Genomic DNA, 18,448 nt, shown 5'->3' with positions numbered 1-18,448 from the left:
TGTTAGTTGTCATGATAAACTATCTAACGCGGATAATATTTCCATTAGTAATAATCCATTACCTGTTGTTCCTTCAACATCTAATGTTCAGGATGTTCCTGTTAATGTAAGATAATTTGTTTCTAATTCTATTCGGAAGGCTCTGTCTGTTATTCCTCCTTCTAGTAAACATAAACGGTCTTTTAAAACTTCTCATATTTCAGATGAATTTTTAAATGACCGCCATCATTCTGACTTATCTATCTCTGATGAGGATCTATCTGGTTCAGAAGATTCTGCCTCAGATATTGACACTGATAAAACTTCATATTTGTTTAAGATGGAGTTTATTCGTTCTTTACTTAAAGAAGTGTTGATTGCATTAGATATGGAGGAGTCTAGTCCTCTTGATATTAAAACTAATAAGCGTTTAAATTCAGTTTTTAAACCTCATGTAGTTATTCCAGAAGTTTTTCCAGTTCCTGATGCTATTTCAGAAGTAATTTCTAGGGAATGGAATAGTCTGGGTACTTAATTTACTCCTTCTCCAAGGTTTAAGAAATTGTACCCTTTGCCATCTGATAGATTAGAGTTTTGGGAGAAAATCCCCAAAGTTGATGGGGCTATCTCTACTCTTGCTAAACGTACTACTATTCCTACGGCAGATAGTACTTCTTTTAAGGATCCTTTAGATAGGAAGCTTGAATCCTTTCTAAGGAAGGATTATTTATGTTCAGGTAATCTTCTTAGACCTGCTATTTCTTTGGCTGATGTTGCTGCAGCTTCCACCTTCTGGTTGGCTTTAGCGCAACAAGTGTCAGACCATAATGCTTATAGCATTGTTAAACTTCTTCAACATGCTAATAACTTTGTTTGTGATGCCATTTTTGATATCATTAGGATTGATGTCAGGTATATGTCTTTAGCTATTTTAGCTAGAAGAGCTTTATGGCTTAAGTCTTGGAATGCAGATATGACTTCTAAGTCAACGTTGCTTTCTCTTTCTTTCCAAGGTAATAAATTATTTGGTTCTCAGTTGGATTCAATAATTTCAACTGTTACTGGGGGAAGGGAGCCTTTTTGCCTCAGGACAAAAAATCTAAAGGTAAATATAGGGCTGCTAATCGTTTTCGTTCCTTTCGTCAGAATAAGGAACAGAAGCCTGACCCTTCCCCTAAAGGAACAGTTTCCTTTGGAAACCTTCTCCAGTCTGGAATAAATCCAAGCCTTTTAGAAAGTCAAAACCAGCTCCCAAATCCACATGAAGGTGCGGCCCTCATTCCAGCACAGCTGGTAGGGGGCAGGTTACGATTTTTCAAAGATGTTTGGACCAATTCGATTCAAAGTCTTTGGATTCAGAACATTGTTTCTCAAGGGTACAGAATAGGTTTCAAGGTAAGACCGCCTGTGAGAAGATTTTTCCTCTCACGCATTTCAGTAAACCCAGTAAAGGCTCAGGCGTTTCTGAAATGTGTTTCAGACCTGGAGTCGGCTGGGGTAATTGTGCCAGTTCCAGATCTGGAACGGGGTCTGGGTTTTTACTCAAATCTGTTCATTGTACCAAAGAAGGAGAATTCTTTCAGACCAGTTCTGGATCTAAAAATATTGAATCGTTATGTAAGGATACCAACATTCAAAATGGTGACTATAAGGACTATTCTGCCTTTTGTTCAGCAAGGGCAATATATGTCTACAATAGACTTACAGGATGCATATCTTCATATTCCAATTCATCCAGACCACTACCAGTTCCTGAGATTCTCTTTTCTAGACAAGCATTACCAGTTTGTTGCTCTTCCTTTTGGCCTAGCAACAGCTCCAAGGATCTTTTCAAAGGTTCTCGGTGCCCTTCTCTCTGTAATCAGAGAACAGGGTATTTTGGCATTTCCTTATTTGGACGATATCTCGGTACTTGCTCAGTCTTTACATTCTGCAGAATCTCATACGAATCAACTCATGTTGTTTCTTCAAAGACATGGTTGGAGGATCAATTTACCAAAGAGTTCCTTGATTCCTCAGACAAGGGTAACCTTTTTGGGTTTCCAAATAGATTCAGTGTCCATGACTTTGTCTCTAACAGAAAAGAGACGTCTGAAATTGGTTTCAGCTTGTCGAAACCTTCAGTCTCAATCATTCCCTTCGGTAGCTTTGTGCATGGAAATTCTAGGTCTCATGACTGCTGCATCGGACGCAATCCCTTTTGCTCGTTTTCACATGAGACCTCTCCAGCTTTGTATGCTGAACCAATGGTGCAGGGATTATACAAAGATCACAATTAATATCCTTAAATCCCAATGTTCAATCTTCTCTGACTTGGTGGTTGGATCACCATCGTTTAATTCAAGGGGCCTCTTTTGTTCGTCCAACCTGTATTGTGATCTCAACAGATGCGAGTCTTTCAGGTTGGGGAGCTGTATGGGGATCTCTGACAGCGCAGGGGGTTTGGGAATCTCAGGAGGCGAGATTACCAATCAACATTTTGGAACTCCGTGCGATTTTCAGAGCTCTTCAGTTCTGGCCTCTTTTGAAGAGAGAATTGTTTATTTGTTTTCAGACAGACAATGTCACAACTGTGGCGTATGTCAATCATAAAGGTGGGACTCACAGTCCTCAGGCTATGAAAGAAGTATCTCGGATACTTGTATGGGCGGAATCCAGCTCCTGTCTAATCTCTGCGGTTCACATCCCAGGTATAGACAACTGGGAAGAGGATTATCTCAGTTGCCAGACGTTACATCCGGGCGAATGGTCTCTTCACCCAGAGGTATTTCTTCAGATTGTTCAAATCTGGGGACTTCCAGAAAAAGATCTGATGGCTTCTCATCTAAACAAGAAACTTCCCAGGTATCTGTCCAGATCCAGGGATCCTCAGGCGGAAGCGGTGGACGCGTTGTCACTTCCTTGGAATTATCAACCTGCTTATATCTTTCCGCCTCTAGTTCTTCTTCCAAAAGTGATTTCCAAAATCCTAATGGAGCGTTCGTTTGTACTGCTGATGGCTCCAGCATGGCCACACAGGTTTTGGTATGCGGATCTCGTGCGGATGGCCAGTTGCCAACCTTGGACACTTCCATTAAGGCCAGACCTTCTATCTCAAGGCCCATTTTTCCATCAGGATCTCAAATCATTACATTTGAAGGTATGGAGATTGAACGCTTAATACTTAGTCATAGAGGTTTCTCTGATTCAGTGATTAATACTATGTTACAGGCTTGTAAGTCTGTGTCTAGAAAGATTTATTACCAAATTTGGAAGTCTTACATTTCTTGGTGTTCTTCTCATAAATTCTCTTGGCATTCTTTTAGAATTCCTAGAATTTTATAGTTTTTTCAGGATGGTTTGGAAAAAGGTTTGTCTGCAAGTTCCTTGAAAGGAAAAATCTCTGCTCTTTCTGTTCTTTTTCACAGAAAGATTGCTAATCATCCTGATATTCATTGTTTTGTACAGGCTTTGGTTCGTATTAAGCCTGTCATTAAGTCAATCTCTCCTCCTTGGAGTCTTAATTTGGTTCTGAGGGCTTTACACGCTCCTCCGTTTGAACCTATGCATTCTCTGGATATTAAATTACTTTCTTGGAAAGTTTTGTTCCTTTTGGCCATCTCTTCTGCTAGAAGAGTTTCTGAATTATCTACTCTTTCTTGTGAATCTCCTTTTCTGATTTTTCATCAGGGTAAGGCGGTGTTGTGGACTTCATTTAAATTTTTACCTAAACTTGTGAATTCTAACAACATTAGTAGAGAAATTGTTGTCCCTTCATTGTGTCCTAATCCTAAGAATTCTCTGGAGAGATCTTAACATTCTTTGGTTGTAGTAAGAGCTTTGAAATATTATGTTGAAGCTACTAAAGATTTCAGAAAGACTTCTAGTCTATTTGTTATCTTTTCTGGTTCTAGGAAAGGTCAGAAGGCTTCTGCCATTTCTTTGGCGTCTTGGTTTAAGTCTTTGATTCATCATGCTTATGTGGAATTTGGGTAAATCCCTGCCTTAAAGGATTACGGCTCATTCTACTAGGTCAGTTTCTACTTCCTGGGCTTTTAGGAATGAAGCTTCTGTTGATCAGATTTGCAAAGCAGCAACTTGGTCTTCTTTGGATTCTTTTACTAAATTCTACCATTTTGATGTTTTTTCTTCTTCTGAAGCAGTTTTTGGTAGAAAAGTACTTCAGGCAGCTGTTTCAGTTTGATTCTTCTGCTTATAATTTCAGTTTTTTTCATTATAAGATTAAAACTTTTTGATTTGGGTTGTGGATTATTTTTTCAGCGGAATTGGCTGTCTTTATTTTATCCCTCCCTCTCTAGTGACTCTTGCGTGGATGTTCCACATCTTGGGTATCTGCTATCCCATACGTCACTAGCTCATGGACTCTTGCCAATTACATGAAAGAAAACATAATTTATGTAAGAACTTACCTGATAAATTCATTTCTTTCATATTGACAAGAGTCCATGAGGCCCACCCTTTTTGTGGTGGTTATGATTTTTTTGTATAAAGCACAATTATTCCAATTCCTTGTTTGATGCTTTCGCTCCTTTCTTATCACCCCACTTCTTGTCTATTCATTAAACTGAATTGTGGGTGTGGTGAGGGGTGTATTTATAGGCATTTTGAGGTTTGGGAAACTTTGCCCCTCCTGGTAGGAATGTATATCCCATACCCATACGTCACTAGCTCATGGACTCTTGCCAATATGAAAGAAATGAATTTATCAGGTAAGTTCTTACATAAATTATTTTTTTGTGTTGACTGTCACTTTAATGATTCAGATAGGGTGTGTTATTTTAAACAAAGTTTCCATTTTGGTTTTATCATCAAATTTGTTTTGTTCTCTTGGTATTCTTTATTTAAAGCTAAACCTAGGTAGGCTCATGCTCATTTCTAAGCCCTTGAAGACAGCTTCTTATCTCAGTGCATTTGACAGTTTCACACAGCTAGACAGTGCTAGTTCATGCGTGCCATATAGATAACATAGTTCTCACTCCCATGGAGTTATTTGAATCAGCACTGATTGGCTAAAATGCAAGTCTGTGAAAATAACTGAGATAAGGGGCAGTCTGCAGAGGCTTAGATACAAGGTAATCACAGAGGTAAATCAGAAATAAAGTTATCAAAGCGCCAAATAACAATGGCAGGGTCTAGAGAATGTAAAATTTGTTATCAATTTTATTCAAACAAATGCATTATTTAAAAAATTACAGATAAAACATTTAAAACATATAATCAAGGATCCAAGATTTTACAATAAGTTAAAACCAAATTCTTGGGAATCGACAGTATTGTTCACATGTGACAGAACTCACACATATATGTTGGATGTCTAGCTCTGTGGTCAGTAAAAAATAAAATAAAATGTGGACCTTTGGTCGTTATAAGGCGATGGTCCTAGTGATTGTAATATATTGTTGTTAATCGAACCTTACATCTGAGTAATTAATGTGTCTTCTCATACGTGATAAATAATCAAATGGTTTACAACAAGGATGGCCTGTGAGATGAAATGAAATGCAGATGATGCAGTGGAAATAAACTCGTGTGTCAAAGAATAAACTTATGTGTCAAAAAAATGTCAAAAAAATCTTTTGTGTGTAATAAAATTAAAGAAAAACTAAATTTCAATGGTGAAAAAACAACACTTGAAAACGATAAGCAAAGAACAGTGTGATCACAAAAAATCTTGATTTAGTACAGATTGTAATGGCAATCTGTCTCGACGAACAATAAGCAGTTAAAAAGCAATCTTGACAATTGTGCAAATACAATCCAATGTTCAAATAAATGAATTTAAATCCATGGTGAAAAAAGAAACTTCCAAGTAAAAAAGAAAGAGTAAAAGAAATTAACTTAGTCCTGAATAGGTGTGAACAATCACACAGCCATAAATAATGTCAGGTTGAGATAAAAATGTGTAGTGGTTTTCTCCCAGTATTTAGGTGCAATGTGTCTTCTAAGCAGTAACCCAAACGGTAAATTCAGCTTGCTGCAGGTATAATTCCTTCTGCCAAAAACAAAAACAATAATGGTGTAGAATATACAGGGAGTGCAGAATTATTAGGCAAATGAGTATTTTGACCACATCATCCTCTTTATTCATGTTGTCTTACTCCAAGCTGTATAGGCTCGAAAGCCTACTACCAATTAAGCATATTAGGTGATGTGCATCTCTGTAATGAGAAGGGGTGTGGTCTAATGACATCAACACCCTATATCAGGTGTGCATAATTATTAGGCAACTTCCTTTCCTTTGGCAAAATGGGTCAAAAGAAGGACTTGACAGGCTCAGAAAAGTCAAAAATAGTGAGAAATCTTGCAGAGGGATGCAGCACTCTTAAAATTGCAAAGCTTCTGAAGCGTGATCATCGAACAATCAAGCGTTTCATTCAAAATAGTCAACAGGGTCGCAAGAAGCGTGTGGAAAAACCAAGGCGCAAAATAACTGCCCATGAACTGAGAAAAGTCAAGCGTGAAGCTGCCAAGATGCCACTTGCCACCAGTTTGGCCATATTTCAGAGCTGCAACATCACTGGAGTGCCCAAAAGCACAAGGTGTGCAATACTCAGAGACATGGCCAAGGTAAGAAAGGCTGAAAGACGACCACCACTGAACAAGACACACAAGCTGAAACGTCAAGACTGGGCCAAGAAATATCTCAAGACTGATTTTGCTAAGGTTTTATGGACTGATGAAATGAGAGTGAGTCTTGATGGGCCAGATGGATGAGCCCGTGGCTGGATTGGTAAAGGGCAGAAAGCTCCAGTCCGACTCAGACGCCAGCAAGGTGGAGGTGGAGTACTGGTTTGGGCTGGTATCATCAAAGATGAGCTTGTGGGGCCTTTTCGGGTTGAGGATGGAGTCAAGCTCAACTCCCAGTCCTACAGCCAGTTTCTGGAAGACACCTTCTTCAAGCAGTGGTACAGGAAGAAGTCTGCATCCTTCAAGAAAAACATGATTTTCATGCAGGACAATGCTCCATCACACGCGTCCAAGTACTCCACAGCGTGGCTGGCAAGAAAGGGTATAAAAGAAGAAAATCTAATGACATGGCCTCCTTGTTCACCTGATCTGAACCCCATTGAGAACCTGTGGTCCATCATCAAATGTGAGATTTACAATTAGGGAAAACAGTACACCTCTCTGAACAGTGTCTGGGAGGCTGTGGTTGCTGCTGCACGCAATGTTGATGGTGAACAGATCAAAACACTGACAGAATCCATGGATGGCAGGCTTTTGAGTGTCCTTGCAAAGAAAGGTGGCTATATTGGTCACTGATTTGTTTTTGAATGTCAGAAATGTATATTTGTGAATGTTGAGATGTTATATTGGTTTCACTGGTAAAAATAAATAATTGAAATGGGTATATATTTGTTTTTTGTTAAGTTGCCTAATAATTATGCACAGTAATAGTCACCTGCACACACAGATATCCCCCTAAAATAGCTATAACTAAAAACAAACTAAAAACGACTTCCAAAACTATTCAGCTTTGATATTAATGAGTTTTTTGGGTTCATTGAGAACATGGTTGTTCAATAATAAAATTAATCCTCAAAAATACAACTTGCCTAATAATTCTGCACTCCCTGTATGGTTTAAAATAAATAATATTACCAGAGTGTCACTTACCAGTCGACGTGTTTCGGTCATACACTGACCTTTATCAAGACTCAGGACTAAGTTTTTTTTCTTTTACTCTTTCTTTTTCTTTTTTACTTGGAAGTTTCTTTTTTCACCATGGATTTAAATTCATTTATTTGAACATTGGATTGTATTTGCACAATTGTGAAGATTGCTTTTTAACTGCTTATTGTTCGTCGAGACAAATTGCCATTACAATCTGTACTAAAACAAGATTTTTTGTGATCACACTGTTCTTTGCTTATCGTTTTCAAGTGTTGTTTTTTCACCATTGAAATTTTGTTTTTTTTTATTTTATGACACACAAAATATTTTTTTGACATTTTTTTGACACATAAGTTTATTTCCACTGCATCATCTGCATTTCATTTCATCTCACAGGCCATCCTTGTTGTAAACCATTTGATTATTTATCACGTATGAGAAGACACATTAATTACTCAGATGTAAGGTTCGATTAACAACAATATATTACAATCACTAGGACCATCGCCTTATAACGACCAAAGGTCCACATTTTATTTTATTTTTTACTGACCACAGAGCTAGACATCCAACATATATGTGTGAGTTCTGTCACATGTGAACAATACTGTCGATTCCCAAGAATTTGGTTTTAACTTATTGTAAAATCTTGGATCCTTGATTATATGTTTTAAATGTTTTATCTGTAATTTTTTAAATAATGCATTTGTTTGAATAAAATTGATAACAAATTTTACATTCTCTAGACCCTGCCATTGTTATTTGGCACTTTGATAACTTTATTTCTGATTTTCCACTTGTATTTGACCGCTAGGGGTCAATTTTATTAGAGCTAAGGGTCTCTTAAGTAGTAGGCGCTCAGTGTAACATCATATCAGTAATCACAGAGGTAAAAAGTATATTAATAGATTCATACTAAGTGGGAGAATAACTATTTTCATTAAGATGATCTTTTTAGATAAAATTATCAGAAATGAAGGCCATCTTTGTAACCTAGTTTGTATTTTCTTAAATATCCCTCTGTAAATTAGTTGAAATAATTTTTATTGGTACAAATCATATCAGATCATACAGGACATTAACATTAGACATAATAACAGTACTATTCCTTTCTTTATCTTGTACTTTGTTTTATCCCCCTTTTCCTTTCCTCTCATAAAAAGAAAAAGAAAACAAAAACAATATTTTAAAAGAAATTTGAACCAATTATTAACAAAATTAAAACATGAACTGTTCCCGTCGAGCAGTAGAGTTATCTTTATATTACCTTAGTTTATATCTTTTATTTTAGGTTTTATTTTTGGGCACTCCCACCACATGTGAATATAAGATCCGATCTCTGCACAGCCTCTGTAGCATAGCCTGTTTCTCTGGGGAGTATAATGTGATGACTTTAATGGTGTGAGGTACCATCTATATGAAGTCTTAAGTGTATTTTCTATAAGGACTGCTCCTACCAGTCCTCTACTAATCTTGGAAAAGATATTTTGCCATTCTTCCTTTTTGTGTATTTCCCCTAGGTCTTGTTCCCATCTTTCATGTAATTTTAGCTTTGTTTGATTCTTGGCTTCCTGTATTGCTAAATAAATTTGTGAGATCATTTTATTTTTCCTATTAGGTGACATTATGAGCCGTTCTAAAGTGGTGTATGTGGTGGATGCATTGCCTTGCCTAAATTTATTGATAGCACTAGAGATTTGTAGATATAGAAACCATTGAAGATCAATTGGGTGTATTTTGTCCCTTAGCTGTGTGTATGTCATCGTTTTCCCCTTGTCCAAAAAATCTGTGTGTAGTAGTGTTCTTATTGGAGTTGTCAGAGATTGCGCTGGTATTAACTTCAGCGCCTTTGTGAGAGTGAGCCAGATCTGTTTAGTGTCTTCCGTAACCCTTAACTTTCTTAGTGGCCTGTGTGTTATGGCAGTGGGATTCCAAATAATATCGGTTGCATTGTTCATTCCCCCTATATCTGCTTCAATAGAGGGCCAAGTGAGATCTCTACAATCTTTAGCTAGCAATGTAGCCTGTGCTAGCCTAGCTGCCTGATAGTAGTCCACCAGGTTGGGTACTCCCATGCCCCCCATATTTTTATGTTGTTTAAGGGTGTGTGCGGCTATTCTAGCCATTTTATTACCTCTTATGAATCTAATTATGTCTGATTGGAGATCTTCTAATTCTCTTTGTGGAACTTTAATAGGGAGGGCCCTGAATACAGGGAGTGCAGAATTATTAGGCAAGTTGTATTTTTGAGGATTAATTTTATTATTGAACAACAACCATGTTCTCAATGAACCCAAAAAACTCATTAATATCAAAGCTGAATAGTTTTTAGTTATAGCTATTTTAGGGGGATATCTGTGTGTGCAGGTGACTATTACTGTGCATAATTATTAGGCAACTTAACAAAAAACAAATATATACCCATTTCAATTATTTATTTTTACCAGTGAAACCAATATAACATCTCAACATTCACAAATATACATTTCTGACATTCAAAAACAAAACAAAAACAAATCAGTGACCAATATAGCCACTTTTCTTTGCAAGGACACTCAAAAGCCTGCCATCCATGGATTCTGTCAGTGTTTTGATCTGTTCACCATCAACATTGCGTGCAGCAGCAACCACAACCTCCCAGACACTGTTCAGAGAGGTGTACTGTTTTCCCTCCTTGTAAATCTCACATTTGATGATGGACCACAGGTTCTCAATGGGGTTCAGATCAGGTGAACAAGGAGGCCATGTCATTAGATTTTCTTCTTTTATACCCTTTCTTGCCAGCCACGCTGTGGAGTACTTGGACGCGTGTGATGGAGCATTGTCCTGCATGAAAATCATGTTTTTCTTGAAGGATGCAGACTTCTTCCTGTACCACTGCTTGAAGAAGGTGTCTTCCAGAAACTGGCAGTAGGACTGGGAGTTGAGCTTGACTCCATCCTCAACCCGAAAAGGCCCCACAAGCTCATCTTTGATGATACCAGCCCAAACCAGTACTCCACCTCCACCTTGCTGGCGTCTGAGTCGGACTGGAGCTCTCTGCCCTTTACCAATCCAGCCACGGGCCCATCCATCTGGCCCATCAAGACTCACTCTCATTTCATCAGTCCATAAAACCTTAGAAAAATCAGTCTTGAGATATTTCTTGGCCCAGTCTTGACGTTTCAGCTTGTGTGTCTTGTTCAGTGGTGGTCGTCTTTCAGCCTTTCTTACCTTGGCCATGTCTCTGAGTATTGCACACCTTGTGCTTTTGGGCACTCCAGTGATGTTGCAGCTCTGAAATATGGCCAAACTGGTGGCAAGTGGCATCTTGGCAGCTGCACGCTTGACTTTTCTCAGTTCATGGGCAGTTATTTTGCGCCTTGGTTTTTCCACACGCTTCTTGCGACCCTGTTGACTATTTTGAATGAAACGCTTGATTGTTCGATGATCACGCTTCAGAAGCTTTGCAATTTTAAGAGTGCTGCATCCCTCTGCAAGATATCTCACTATTTTTTACTTTTCTGAGCCTGTCAAGTCCTTCTTTTGACCCATTTTGCCAAAGGAAAGGAAGTTGCCTAATAATTATGCACACCTGATATAGGGTGTTGATGTCATTAGACCACACCCCTTCTCATTACAGAGATGCACATCACCTAATATGCTTAATTGGTAGTAGGCTTTCGAGCCTATACAGCTTGGAGTAAGACAACATGCATAAAGAGGATGATGTGGTCAAAATACTCATTTGCCTAATAATTCTGCACTCCCTGTAGATACAGTAATCTTGGTAGGACATTCATTTTTACTGCTGAAAGTCTCCCATGCCACGAAAAGCTTCCCTTCTTCCATTTCATTATGTCCTTCCTAATAGTTTTAAAAAGTGGAGAATAGTTTGCCTGGAATAAGGTTTCCAATGTGGTAGTAATATAGATCCCTAAATATTTGATAGAATGTCTAGCCCATTTGAAATCAAAGTTGGCTTCTATTAATTTTTGTGTGTGGGTTGGGAGTGATATTGGGAGAGCCTCACATTTGTCTGAGTTAATTTTAAATCCTGATATACTAGAGAATTTGTCTAATAATTTATATAGATTGGGAAGGGACACCATAGGTTGGGTGAACGTTAATAAGATATCATCCGCAAATAGTGTTAATTTATGTTCCCCCTTAATTAATTGTATACCCTTAATATCTTTTGTGTTCCGTATACAGGCAGCTAGTGGTTCCACACATAGGGCAAATAAGAGTGGTGATAGTGGACATCCCTGGCGGGTACCATTTAATATGTTAATGGGCCTTGACTGGTATCCTGGTGCTCTTACTATGGCCGATGGGGCAGAGTAAAGATTCCCTATAGCCTTGATGAATTTCTCCCCAAAATCCACATGTTTTAGGACATCTAACATATGACCAATCCACCCTATCAAACGCCTTCTCCGCGTCCAGCGATAGAAGCAGAGAAGGCGTTTTTGTTCCCCCCATATACTCTACCATGGCTATTGTGCGGCGTACGTTATCTGGGGCCTCCCTATCTTTTATGAAACCTACTTGGTCGGGGTGGATCAAAGATGGTAAATGTAGTTTAAGCCTATTTGCTAATATTTTCGTAAAGATTTTTACATCTTGATTAATTAACGAAATTGGTCTGTAATTTTGAGGTAGTTTAGGTTTTTTTCCTGGTTTTGGAATTACCACTATCTTCGCTCGGAGTAAGTCTGGGGGGATCTGAGCACCCTGCATAATATCATTACAAAATTTGTGCAGGTGAGAAATCAAATTTGTTTTAAACAATTTGTAGTATTCCCCCGGAAAACCATCTGGTCCCGGGGCCTTACCATTTTTCAGGTCTCCTATTGCTAAATTGATTTCCTCCCTAGTAATCTCTGCGTCTATTGCTTCTGCTCCTTCTTTTTCTAATTTGGGTATATCTGCTCTCTCTAATAATTTGGACTTAAGAACCTCTGTTTGTGTGGTGTGTTGGGCTCTGTGCCCATGTCATGCTTTCACCTATCCTTGCTTTCCCTTTAATAGGAGGTGTCTATCATCAGGTATAAAAGTTCCTCCCACAGTCTAATAGTTGCTTGATTATTTTGTTCTACTAGCTCAGAATTATCCAGCTCCTGCATATTCTGGTATCTCTGTTCTGCAGACCTCACCTCTCTCACCAGCTAACACCTTTTGAGCATCCGCTCTTACTTACCATCTCATTGGAGTAATTTCTAAGGATCAATCTGTCTCCCTGAAACTCCTGCTCTCCCAGAGCTGACAGTTTCACACTTCCGGTTTCGGTAACACTGCAGGTGTGACGTCACACGCCGGAGCTGCACACAGACTGTCTCAACTCCAAAGGATCTCCTCCTGTTACAGAGTATCTGGACTTCCACTAAATAGTAAGAATTCTTACCTAAATACTCCTCTCTAATGTTAATAATTACCTGGTACCTAAACTATAACTTGTTAACAATCTTTACTAATATTGTGCTGCATTTCTCTGTATCTTTTATATTGGTGTCCTACACTTAGTATCTCTGTCATAAGCTGCCATCCTCCTGACTATAGATTTACTTGTGTAGATTTCCACCATATATCAATGCAAGGTTTATTTCTAATTATGAACAAGTTTTCATATGTTGCCACCTATTATTTAGGAATAAATCTTCTACACACCTATTAAACAAAACTCATAGAAATCCTTATTAGTTAATTTATATTCTACTACAGTTGGATTCAACTAAAGGATAAATATTTCTTCCTACAGGAATTAGGAAATTCAGCAATTCAGGTGAATATCCTGACATAATAATCAAGCCCAATAATGAATCCAGTAGACTTAGTTACTCATGTGCAGACCTTAACAGACAAGGTAGAAAACATTACTCAAGCCTTAAACTCACTCCAGCAAGAGAACACCACTTTAAAAAATTATATTAAAGAGATTGCTGAAAAACAAAAGGTATCCCATACCATTGAACCTAATGTAAACCCACCTGATGTCTTTTCAGGGGATAGAAAAACATTCAGGGAATTCAGAAATGCCTGTTATCTGCTCTTTACTCTTAAGCCTCACACTTATCCTACAGAGCAGGTAAAAGTCCTTACAACAATCTCATATCTTAAGGGTGAACCCCGCAGTTGGGCTAACAGTTTCTTTGAAACTAACGACCCCATTCTACAGTCCTTGGACACCTTCTTTCAAACCATGTCTCAGCTATATGATGATCCTTATCTCCAGTTAACTGCTGAGAATTCAATGAGAGCCCTGAGACAGCATAAGAAACCTGTGGAGGACTATATAGCTGAGTTTAAGAGGTGGTCCAAGGATAGTGGATGGAACGAGTTATCCTTAAGAAACCAATTTAGGTTAGGTTTGTCTGACTCACTCAAAGACGAGTTAGCGAGAGTTGAGTTACCCCACACATTAGATGCATTAATTAATCTAAGTATTAGCTTAGATAGGCGTCTTCGTGAACGAAGGCATGAACGAGGCTCAGTTGAATTCACTACAAAACGTCCCATCACATCTGGAGCCTCACATTCTTACAATAGACCAGTACCACAGTCTACTCCTGAAGCTATGGACATTGGCGTAATAAGAGGTCCCTTGAACCCACAAGAAAAGCAAAGAAGAAAAAATAACAACCTCTGCTTGTACTGTGGTGCCGCTCAACACACTGTCAAGGACTGTCCTCTTCTGATTCGTCAAAGGAAGGGTAAGAACATAGACATTACCTACTGTTGTAGTTCAGAACAATCTTCAACCACTCATTTCCTCTTACCCCTTGTTTTACAGTGGGAGAACCATCGGCTAACCAGTCAAGCGATTATTGATTCTGGAGCAAGCGCTAATTATATTGATTCACATTTTGTCACTGTAAATAAAATTCCACTAATTAAAAAGCAGAATCCTGTTTTAGCTCGTGTTATTGACGGAAACCCTATTTCCTCTGGTCCAATTCTTTTTCAAACCATTCCACTGTTGTTAGCCATACAATCCTCACACATAGAATATGTTTCTTATGATGTAATCGACTCCCCGCTTTATCCAGTAGTTCTGGGATTCTCCTGGTTAAAATTGCATGATCCTGTAATATCTTGGTCTAATTCTACTATTCATTTCACATCACCTTATTGCACTACAACCTGTAACACTAGCCATCATATATTACATACTCAAGAAAACAAAATACCCACAGAGTATTCAGATTTCAAGGATGTATTCTGTAAAAAGGAATCTGAAAATCTTCCCCCACATAGGAAGTATGACTGCCCGATAGAGTTAATTCCAGGTGCAGACATCCCTTGTGGGCACATTTTCCCTTTATCCAAAGTTGAACTTGATTATTTAAAAAGTTATCTTGAAGACAATTTGAGAAAGGGCTTTATCAGACCCTCCTCCTCTCCTGCGGGGGCTGGTATGTTCTTTGTAAAGAACAAGGATGGAACTATCCGTCCCATAGTGGATTATAGGGAGTTAAATAAACGCACAGTAAAAAATCGCTACCCCCTTCCACTTATACCAGAGCTTATTGAACGTCTAGAGGGAGCTACTTGTTTCACTAAGTTGGATCTAAGAGGTGCATACAACCTCATTAGAGTTAGAAAAGGGGATGAATGGCTCACGGCATTCCGTACTCGTTATGGTTTATATGAGTATGTCGTGATGCCATTCGGCCTCTGTAATGCTCCAGCAACGTTTCAATATTTAATTAACGACATATTTAAAGACCTATTAGATGTATTTGTCGTCATCTATCTAGACGATATCCTTATATATTCAAAAAATCAGACCGATCATATTAAACATGTAAGAACAGTACTCTCTAGATTAAGACAACATCACTTATACGCTAAGCCTGAAAAGTGTATATTTAATTCTAAAACCATCACATTCTTGGGTTATGTAATTTCAGCAGAAGGTATTAACATGGAAAATTCTAAGATAAAAACTATCCTTGACTGGCCCGTACCCACTACCAAGAGACAAATACAACGCTTCATGGGTTTTGCGAACTTTTACAGAAAGTTCATCAAGAACTTTGCTCAGTTAGCAAAACCTCTCACTAATCTAACAAAAAATAACGTTAAATTCCTTTGGACTGAATCAACTCAGGAGGTATTTGATATATTGAAAGAGAAATTCACAACAGCTCCCATATTGTCCTACCCTGATCCATCACTCCAGTTTGTCTTGGAAGTAGACGCCTCAGACCATGCTGTAGGAGCGGTACTTTCCCAACGTAAAACCTTAAAGCATCCTCTCCATCCAATTGCCTATTTCTCCAGAGTTATGAATAATGCAGAGCTTAACTATGCAATTGGGGAAAAAGAACTCCTGGCGATAAAATCAGCATTTGAACACTGGCGACACTTATTGGAGGGAACTGAAATTCCTATATTGATCTATACAGATCACAGGAATTTAGAGTTCCTGAAAACCAATCGCACCTTAACATCCAGACAGGTGCGCTGGAATCTTTACTTTAGTAGATTTAATTATGTCATCACTTATAGGCCGTGTAATAAAAATCAAAAGGCAGATGCCTTATCTAGAATTTATGAAAAGCCAATGGAAATTCAAGGTCCCCAAACTATCATACCAGCTGAACATATTATAGGTCTCACGGATGACTCCGTAACACTCTTTAAAAGACACCAACTAAGTGATAATGAAATACCATCATCTCAGGTATCTCTATCCAATGATGGCCTTCTTTATCATGGACAATTAGTTTATGTTCCAAAAACATTAAGGTCTCAAATTCTTAAAACCAACCATGACAACCCCTTGGCTGGACACCCAGGAATAAAAAAGACCTCCGAAATGATAGGCAGATACTTTTGGTGGCCTAATATTAACAAGGACATCAAAGAATACGTCCTATCCTGTAGAATTTGTACTGTGTCAAAACCCAGACACCAAAAACCAGATGGTGAGTTACAACCTCTACCCACTCCTAAACGTCCTTGGACGGATATAGCTCTCGACTATATAGTGGATTTGCCTAAATCATCAAGTTATACTACTATTATAGTTGTCGTTGATTTGTTCAGCAAGATGGCTCATTTTATTCCATCAACCAAACTACCCACAGCTTCTGAAACAGTTCATCATTTGATTCAACATGTCATAAAACTTCATGGAGTTCCTCTCAGTATAACCTCTGATAGAGGCTCCCAATTCACTAGTAGATTCTGGAACCAACTCTGTAAAGCACTTAATATACAAAAACGCCTAAGTACCTCATTCCATCCTCAGTCGAACGGACAGACGGAACGAACCAATCAATGGTTAGAACAATTTCTACGCTGTTTTACTAACGAACACCAGGATGATTGGTCGTCTTTACTTCCATATGCAGAATTCTCTTACAATAACTCCGTACATTCCACAACTAAACATTCTCCTTTCTATATCAACTATGGATTCCACCCCCACTTCCACTATGACGCTCTCAAGAATGGTTCAAGTCCTCTAGTCAACCAATTTGTCAACACCATTGCTGACACCTTTCTTTCTATTGAAAATAATATCAGACAGACAAAAGAATATCAAAAGTTTTATTATGACCTCAAACATTCACCTTCTCCTTCCTATGCCATAGGTGACAAAGTATGGTTGTCAACAAGGAATCTTCGACTTCCTTACCCATCACGTAAGTTGACTCCTCTGTTTATTGGACCGTACGAAATTGAGTCAATAATCAATCCAAATGCTGTTAAGCTTTCCTTACCGGAAAACTTCAGGATACACCCGACATTTCATGTCTCTCTTTTGAAACCATTTATACCTATAAGGGAGCAGGAAACCCCCTCTGTATCAGTCCCTTCACCTCAGTCCACGGAACAGGAATATGAAGTAGGGTCTATTAAGGATTCTAGATGGATGAATGGCACTCTCCAATATCTGGTCCATTGGAAAGGTTTCCCAGCTGAAGATGATACTTGGGAGCCTGCCTCTAATTTATCTGCCAGACGTCTGGTTTCTCGTTTCCATCGTTCTCATCCTGATCGTCCTGGACCTTGATCCTCGGTGTGGATCCTTGGGGGGGGAGTACTGTCATGCTTTCACCTATCCTTGCTTTCCCTTTAATAGGAGGTGTCTATCATCAGGTATAAAAGTTCCTCCCACAGTCTAATAGTTGCTTGATTATTTTGTTCTACTAGCTCAGAATTATCCAGCTCCTGCATATTCTGGTATCTCTGTTCTGCAGACCTCACCTCTCTCACCAGCTAACACCTTTTGAGCATCCGCTCTTACTTACCATCTCATTGGAGTAATTTCTAAGGATCAATCTGTCTCCCTGAAACTCCTGCTCTCCCAGAGCTGACAGTTTCACACTTCCGGTTTCGGTAACACTGCAGGTGTGACGTCACACGCCGGAGCTGCACACAGACTGTCTCAACTCCAAAGGATCTCCTCCTGTTACAGAGTATCTGGACTTCCACTAAATAGTAAGAATTCTTACCTAAATACTCCTCTCTAATGTTAATAATTACCTGGTACCTAAACTATAACTTGTTAACAATCTTTACTAATATTGTGCTGCATTTCTCTGTATCTTTTATATTGGTGTCCTACACTTAGTATCTCTGTCATAAGCTGCCATCCTCCTGACTATAGATTTACTTGTGTAGATTTCCACCATATATCAATGCAAGGTTTATTTCTAATTATGAACAAGTTTTCATATGTTGCCACCTATTATTTAGGAATAAATCTTCTACACACCTATTAAACAAAACTCATAGAAATCCTTATTAGTTAATTTATATTCTACTACAGTTGGATTCAACTAAAGGATAAATATTTCTTCCTACAGGAATTAGGAAATTCAGCAATTCAGGTGAATATCCTGACAGCCCATTATAAAGG

The 18,448-nt window shown here is 38.5% G+C and overlaps 1 protein-coding gene across 1 annotated transcript in view; it reads left to right on the top strand.

Moving 5' to 3' along the window:
- Positions 1-18,448, top strand: part of LOC128660026 (gastrula zinc finger protein XlCGF26.1-like) — a 375,584-nt gene that overhangs the window by 173,282 nt on the left and 183,854 nt on the right. The gene's annotated exons all lie outside the window — the stretch shown is intronic.

This window comes from Bombina bombina, chromosome 5 (genome assembly GCF_027579735.1).
Source record: "Bombina bombina isolate aBomBom1 chromosome 5, aBomBom1.pri, whole genome shotgun sequence".
NCBI lineage: Eukaryota > Metazoa > Chordata > Amphibia > Anura > Bombinatoridae > Bombina > Bombina bombina.
The sequence above is the reverse complement of the archived record's forward strand: the minus strand, read 5'-3'. Positions and strand labels throughout refer to the sequence as shown.